A 7,276-nucleotide genomic window follows, 5' to 3' on the forward strand; every position below is an offset into this window, starting at 1 on the left:
GTGGAGCTGCCATGAAAAATGTTGCTTAAATGAAAATGTTATTTATCTAAACATGCAATTGATGGCTAATTCTTGTTTCTACAAATTAACACCCTTTTTTATTGCGCTTTTTTATTCAGACTTCAATCGGTGATGTAATCATTGTATTGTTTCACTAATTTCTATTGAATTTTGTCATCAGAACCCGGATTCGTTGTTTCGGAATAATCGTAAATCTATACGTGCTGTGAATTCGAAGCATAATGAGTTGTTTTACATAAAGGACTACGTGGAGTGGGAAATCCGAACCACTGTATCGTACGTGATGAGAAATTCGTTGTTTGTAACTCGTGAAACACGGTAATGGCGGCAAAGAAACGTTTTTATGGTGGAGGAAAATACACATATTGGCTATATGATTAAACTATAGCGTATGTGAATCAGGATAGGCTACAAATGAGTCCTCTAGCAACCCCCTTAGAATATCTGTAATCTGTTAAAGTGTTTTGATAAAATACTTTTGCTACTAGCAGCAGTTTCTCTAGAGAAATAGTTCAGCTTGGGATATCGATTATATTGAAGGGTGGGTTCTCCTATACAATCAAATACCATAATAAGCGGATACATATTTTATCAGTTCCATTTTTCGATTTATCTAAATGATAGATACTTGCTCAGCCTTCTCCAATTGAGTCGAAAATCGATTTTGAACATAATCAACAACCCTCCTAGATTAGTACATTAAAATTGTAAAGCATTGATTGTAAAAATGATCAAAGTTAATTTTCGAATGTTTAATTTGATGCTACGGTAAATTGTTTGAACATTTTAAAACACAATATTCTTTCACGATTTCTTGTCTTTCTGTATGTCACCTAATCGTCTACACTCACAAGTAGATTTTTTTTACTATGAGTTATAAACTACGAGAGGAACATTTAAGGAGTTACATTCATTTGTTAACAAGGTAATTATTTGAATTTAAAAAAAAAATATCGAAATAATCACGAGGAATGTTTTATGCACATTATATAATGCGTGATATAACAAAACTTTATATGTATACAGAGTCAACTGCATCCGTTAGTCGTAAGTTATGTACCTATACACTTCTTTTTTGTTCTATATCTAAGGATGTCTTCTCACAGCGAGCTTGATCTATGACGTTCGATTCACCTTCTAAACTACTTCCGAGTACAAAGCGAGTCAGTCAGACGTTCAATAGTCTTGTGATTAACAGTTTATTTGAAGTAGTGTATCGGAACGTTAAGCGAATTTCTATTAGAACTCGTTTGGTATCGAGCGATCTCCTAAACTGGTCGCATTGTACGCCGCGGCTTGCAACTGGGCTATATACTGCGTATACTGAAACTTTGAATGTGAGTACAATTTAAAGTAGTGACTATAGTAGAAAAGTTTGAATTTGTATTGATTTCAAATAGAACTGAAGATGATAGAAAATACCAAATTTAATTCTACGTAAAAAACTAAATTGACGTTGATTATTTTAATCAGTATTGATCTTAGGTAACTGTATCACTTTAATGTAAAGGCATCAAGAAGAGATTTAAAAGGTAATTAGTTTTAACATTGATTGAAACTTTATAACTACGGCGCAGACCACTAAACTTTATACTATTTCCTTTCCATATCAGGTTACTTAATCTCATACGAACACATCTGTAAAGCATTACTACATGAGCGCCGTCTTCCTGTTAATTACCTTAAAAAATAGATCCTTTCTAGATTTATTTTTATATTCGGCAATGCAGTTGGTGGGTCGCCTGATGGTAAGCGCTACCACCGCCCATGAACATTTGCAGAGGCCTTAGGTAGATTGCAGACCTTACGTCTCTACAAATGGATTGCCGACTGCAATTTGGAAAGGGATTAAGAAAGAGAGGAATAAAGGAAACGGTTCCCCCACTCACCGAACGAAACACAGTAGCATGCCACACTATTTCACGCCGGACTTCTGTGGGGGTGTGGTACTTCCCCGGTGCGAGCTGGCCCAATTCCGTACCGAAGCGTCCTCGACTACCACATGCAACTGTCATCAATTGTATTCGGGTGGTAAATTCTTCCACAGGATGTAATTTGATATTCAGCTGTGTATGGCATCATTATAGGAACCAGACGAAAATAAATAAATCAAAGCATTAGTGGTCGATATTAGTGTAGGTACGCATTATCAGACCGGGCTGGCCAGTGGATCGTAAGAGGTTCCTTGTACACTGTAGGGTTTGCGAGCGATCGAGCGGAAAGGAATTTTTGCTTAAATTAAATACTAGTAAGAATAATTTATATAATTTAGAATATATTGTTCCTCCAATATATTCTTAAAGGTGATGCTCAGCGCGAAGATTATTGCATTAAGAAATACCCCGTTGAGGGGCAAACAAATGCTACTGTTCACAAAAAAAATTCCACCATGATTTGAAGTAAGATGACAAGGTTATTGAGCAATTATTTGCGACTACATTACAGAATTTAGTTGACGATATATACGCTTCCTGATCTATAAGGTTCAAACAATATGCGAAAACGTTATGCTTTCATGTGATCAAAATTGTATGATAATTGTGAGCTAAAATGGATGTATAGGGTAAAATATTTAAGTGGCAACCCTATCAGAGCACCAAGCAGGCAATACATTGAACTGCCTAATTAAAACGGTGCAGGACCCAGACCCTTTATCGGTCCCGAAGATAGCGTTACTGCAAAATGACACGCGAGCGTTCGGCAACGTTCGACAAACTTCGGCGAAATCTGTAGATAATTCGAACGTAATTTATGAGGAATGCAGTTTATAATAGCAGTTTCGGGGTCTATTAATAAATCTTTTGGTATACCAACCCTGCTTTGTGTAATGTAATTCAGAATTACAAATAATTGTATTGAATTTGCGTGTGATAATTAATATAATTAAGTAAAAACCTATAAGATATTAGAAAAAGACAGATATGTCATCATTTTTATTAATTAAGGAATTCGTTTACCATGTTTGATGTATTTATTTATATGTTTTATAAGTGTACATCGCAAAATCGAGGCAAAGAATTTGAATATATAAAACTTCACACCAAAATTTATAGCTCTTAAATTGCATATGCTTGAAAATGTACCTGTTCAGTGTATATTTCAATACTTTTAATACAAAACACATTTCAACATTAACACCGTTTATCTAAGTGCTCATTACTCGACTCATTAATAGCAAAGCGAAATTATGTACAATATACATTACATTATGTACATACATTGTTATTGGCAGTATTTATTCATACAACATATTACATGGTGATTTTCCTTCAAACACATTAGGTCTTTTTGTCTTGAGAAATTTTATAACATAACTCCAAGACTTAGGTCGCTATATTCGTAATATGGGCTTAGTCTCATAAGGACTAACATACTAAACTCTTGTCACTATATAGTATAATGAAAAGTCACTTCCCGCGTCTGTATGTTTGTATTTATGTACGTATGTATACATGTATTTTAAAACTGCACAACGGATTTTGATGGGATTTTTTAATAGATAGAGCGATACAACAGGAAGGTTGATACGTGTAATAGCATCTATTAAACTACTCCAAATTTAATAGATGTCAAGCCGCAGGCAAAAGCTACTATACAATATCTAGATTCTATGTCTGAAAAAATGAGTAGTCACCGATAATGTTTCTAGCTGACTCCCTTTTGTTACTTTCACGTACATCCAATGAAAATAAAGCAAATTTAATGTTTGCTTTTCTTAAGTTATTTTCATACATTAGCGTCGATCATTTGCAATGACATCAGACGTTTTTCTTAAAAGGTTGAACGGTTTCGAATCAGGTTTATTTGACATAGTTTTATCGTTGTTTAACGAATTTTGTAATGCTTTTCCTTTCATGAGGTTATATTAAATCATTATTGTAAATGAAGTATTATAGATTCTATTCCGATATAAAAACATACTTATATGGAAGTATAAAGAGTTATAGCAGTTCCTAATTGAAAAATCCCAGTACCTCCTACGGGGTTATGGGGCTTTTACATTAATTTTATAAAACGGTAATGCTCAAATTAACGAACATGGTTTTAATTGAAGAGAACTTTCAAAAAATGAATAGTTTTATGATATTTCTTGAGAGCGTTTGGATAAAATCTGTATAGTGAGCCCAGCTTGTAGTGGCGCGTAAGAAATAATAATGTCCACGTATTGTGATTTCAAAATTATTTTGTATTGCTGCTACTTCACTACTTTACTGACATTTGTATTGATTTGAATTTGTTTTTTTTTAATATTATTATTATGTATTACAAATTATATAAAGTAGTTTTTTTGTTACAGAAAGTAGTAGTAAATTATTGTTGATTAGAAAATCAACTCTGGTCACTCGGTTCACTTTTACGCATCTTTTAATTTTCATAAATATTAGTTGCTCTTGATATTTGCGTTTTCTAATTAACCCTCCGAGATCAAAGGTAACTAACCTTTATATTTAAATAGATTTCCAAAGACGTATTTCATACCTCGATTAAACTATAGAATGGTGAAGATCTCAAGTTTAGATTTTCACTTGGATGACATATATCACTTCTGAACCATTGCTAATTTTCGTAATTATTTACAATTCATCCCAGCTCATACAATTTAAAATCTGCATTTATACATAACATAATTAGCTAAAATGCCTCAAAAATGATTATATCACGTAGTCCAATCTCCCATAGGGCTAGTACATTGCACTTGGATATTAACTCGGCAGACCCGAAGAACCAGTTCTGCCTTATACCGCGGACCGCCTGCGCTGCAGCTGCCTAGAAACACCATAGCGTTGGTACATCGAATGGTATGATTCTTTGAACATTTCATATAATACATGGTGTGTTTGAATTTGGCGGGGTTGTGGTGTAATGTGGTGAGCAGTGGATTTTCGTAAGTATGAAAATATCTCGGATTTCTACGATGATGATAAGAATAGTTTAATTAGAAGATGGTTGTTGATCACACATGACACATGGTAACATTTTATATTACATTAAAAGCGTTATAAATGCTATACATTCAAGCTATTATCATTATAAAGTGAGTGATTAACCATTGAATTAAAGCATAATTCATTTAATTAATATATTATAAAAAATGCATTAAATGTTAATAACCAAGTGAAATCCATTCAAGCAATCAAAAAAGCAAAAAATAGCGTGCAGAACGGCATTAGCCGGTAAGTAAACAAAAATAGTTCTACTAAAGTATTTTAAATATCCACATTTATTACAAAACGATGGTAACCCTACACAACTTTATACACGTACGGATTAGTATTACGAATCGAGACTGGCTATTTTCTCGGGCTAGCCTTAATAGAGTATTGCATTTAATTATAAGCGAAATGAAATGAGATTATTTTGTACTTTGTTTCTTTGTGTTTCGTTCCAGGATTGTAGAGTATATACCTCTTTGTATATTGAAGGTACTGAGGTATCGATAGCAATAAATTTTTATTGAATATTACCGATTCCATCTAGGCGAGGGTTTGGAAATTTATGAAAATTACTTCACAGCTATTTTGATCATTAATTATGTTGGTAATGTCTACACTTTCTGCGGTTTCAAAGTATTATCCTACTATCCTTTCCTACTAATATTATAAAAGTTTGTAAGGATGTGTGTGTGTGACTCTTTCACGCAAAAACTAATGAACCGATTGCGATGAAATTTGGTACAGCCGGACAACTGGAATAACAGATAGGCAACTTTTTATCCCGATATTCCTACGCGAGACGGAGTTACGCGGGTTATAATATTATCCTGATCACTGAAAGTTTACGCACAGGTGTCCTGCATAAATAGGATTATTTTCATTAATATTTTAAACAGTTTCCAAACATCACTGTAACAACGGAGCTATTATATAATATTTACATTTTAATATTTTAGCCTTATAATATTCAGTTGGTCAGGACAATGCAAAAGTTCTTAATTTGATTTCAGACAACTGATGTTATTTAATTTATTATATAAACAATAGATGAATGACTGTTAGCTCATGGAAATATCTAGAAATAGAATTGGAACAGTCAAGTAATAAAAACATTTGTCTTTCTTGAAAATAAATTCACTTTTTTAAAGTAAGATTAATGTCTAATCTAGTAAATAATTGCCGTCCGCCGTCATATGAACGCCAGTTAAAAAGGGAAAGGTCAGTTAGTTTTTACGTCAATAGTGATAGAATCTCGCGATAGCGTTCATTTTTTATGATAGACGAGTAAAGCGAACAGGCGTCTCATATAGCAGGGCTGCCAGTCAAGAATTAATTAGTTGACTGTTTAATTAGATTTCTGATTAATAAAATATAGTTCTGTTATTGTAAAACAATACTCTTCTTTTTTGTTTAACCATTAAAAGATAAATAGGGTTGATAAAACTTGTGATACAAATGCTTCATACAGCTATATCAATTCATAACGACGTTTAGTTTTTTTTACTAGGAACAGGATAGATTATTCACCCCTCTTTTTTCAGGCATTTCTAGGTACATCCAGGGTTAGGTATAGATACTAATATACTATACTAACAATAAAAACGTTGCCAACCCTAACTAATGTTATATGATAGGGATCCATAAAGTTGTCTAGTATATGTTATGTTTTATTTCTCTACTCTGTAATATTTTGTAAACTTTGTTAGCTGTAACAAAAAATAGTTATTACAAGTGCTTGTCCATAGATCTACGAGTTAGACTTAAACTTTATTATATACTACTAGCTGCGCCCCGCGGTTTCACCCGCGTAAGTTCGTATACCGTAGGAATAGCAGGATAAAAAGTTGCCTATATGTTATTTCAGTTATCCAGCTGTCTACGTACCAAAATTTCATTGCAATCGGTTGAGTGGTTTTTGTGTGAACGAGCAACAAACGCACACACATCCTTACAAACTTTCGTATTTATAAAATTAGTAGGATTAGTAGGACTAGTAGGATTTTTTTTTTTATGTCATAGCGGGCAACTGAGCTGATGGTTCGCCTGATGGTAAGCGATCACCACCGCCCATGAACATTCGCAAAGGTAGATCCTCTGCGAATGTGCTGCCCGCTTTTTTGGGGTAAGGGAAAAGGAATGGATTAACGACTGGAAAGAAGGAATGGACTGGGACGGGTGAGGAAAAGGAAACGGGCCTCCGGCTCCCCCACTCACCGTACGAAACACAGTGGCATGCCACTATTTCACGCCGGTTTTCTGTGGGGGTGTGGTACTTCCCCGGTGCGAGCTGGCCCAATTCGTGCCGAAGCGTGCTCGACTCC

Source organism: Zerene cesonia, chromosome 5 (assembly GCF_012273895.1).
Source record: "Zerene cesonia ecotype Mississippi chromosome 5, Zerene_cesonia_1.1, whole genome shotgun sequence".
Lineage (NCBI taxonomy): Eukaryota > Metazoa > Arthropoda > Insecta > Lepidoptera > Pieridae > Zerene > Zerene cesonia.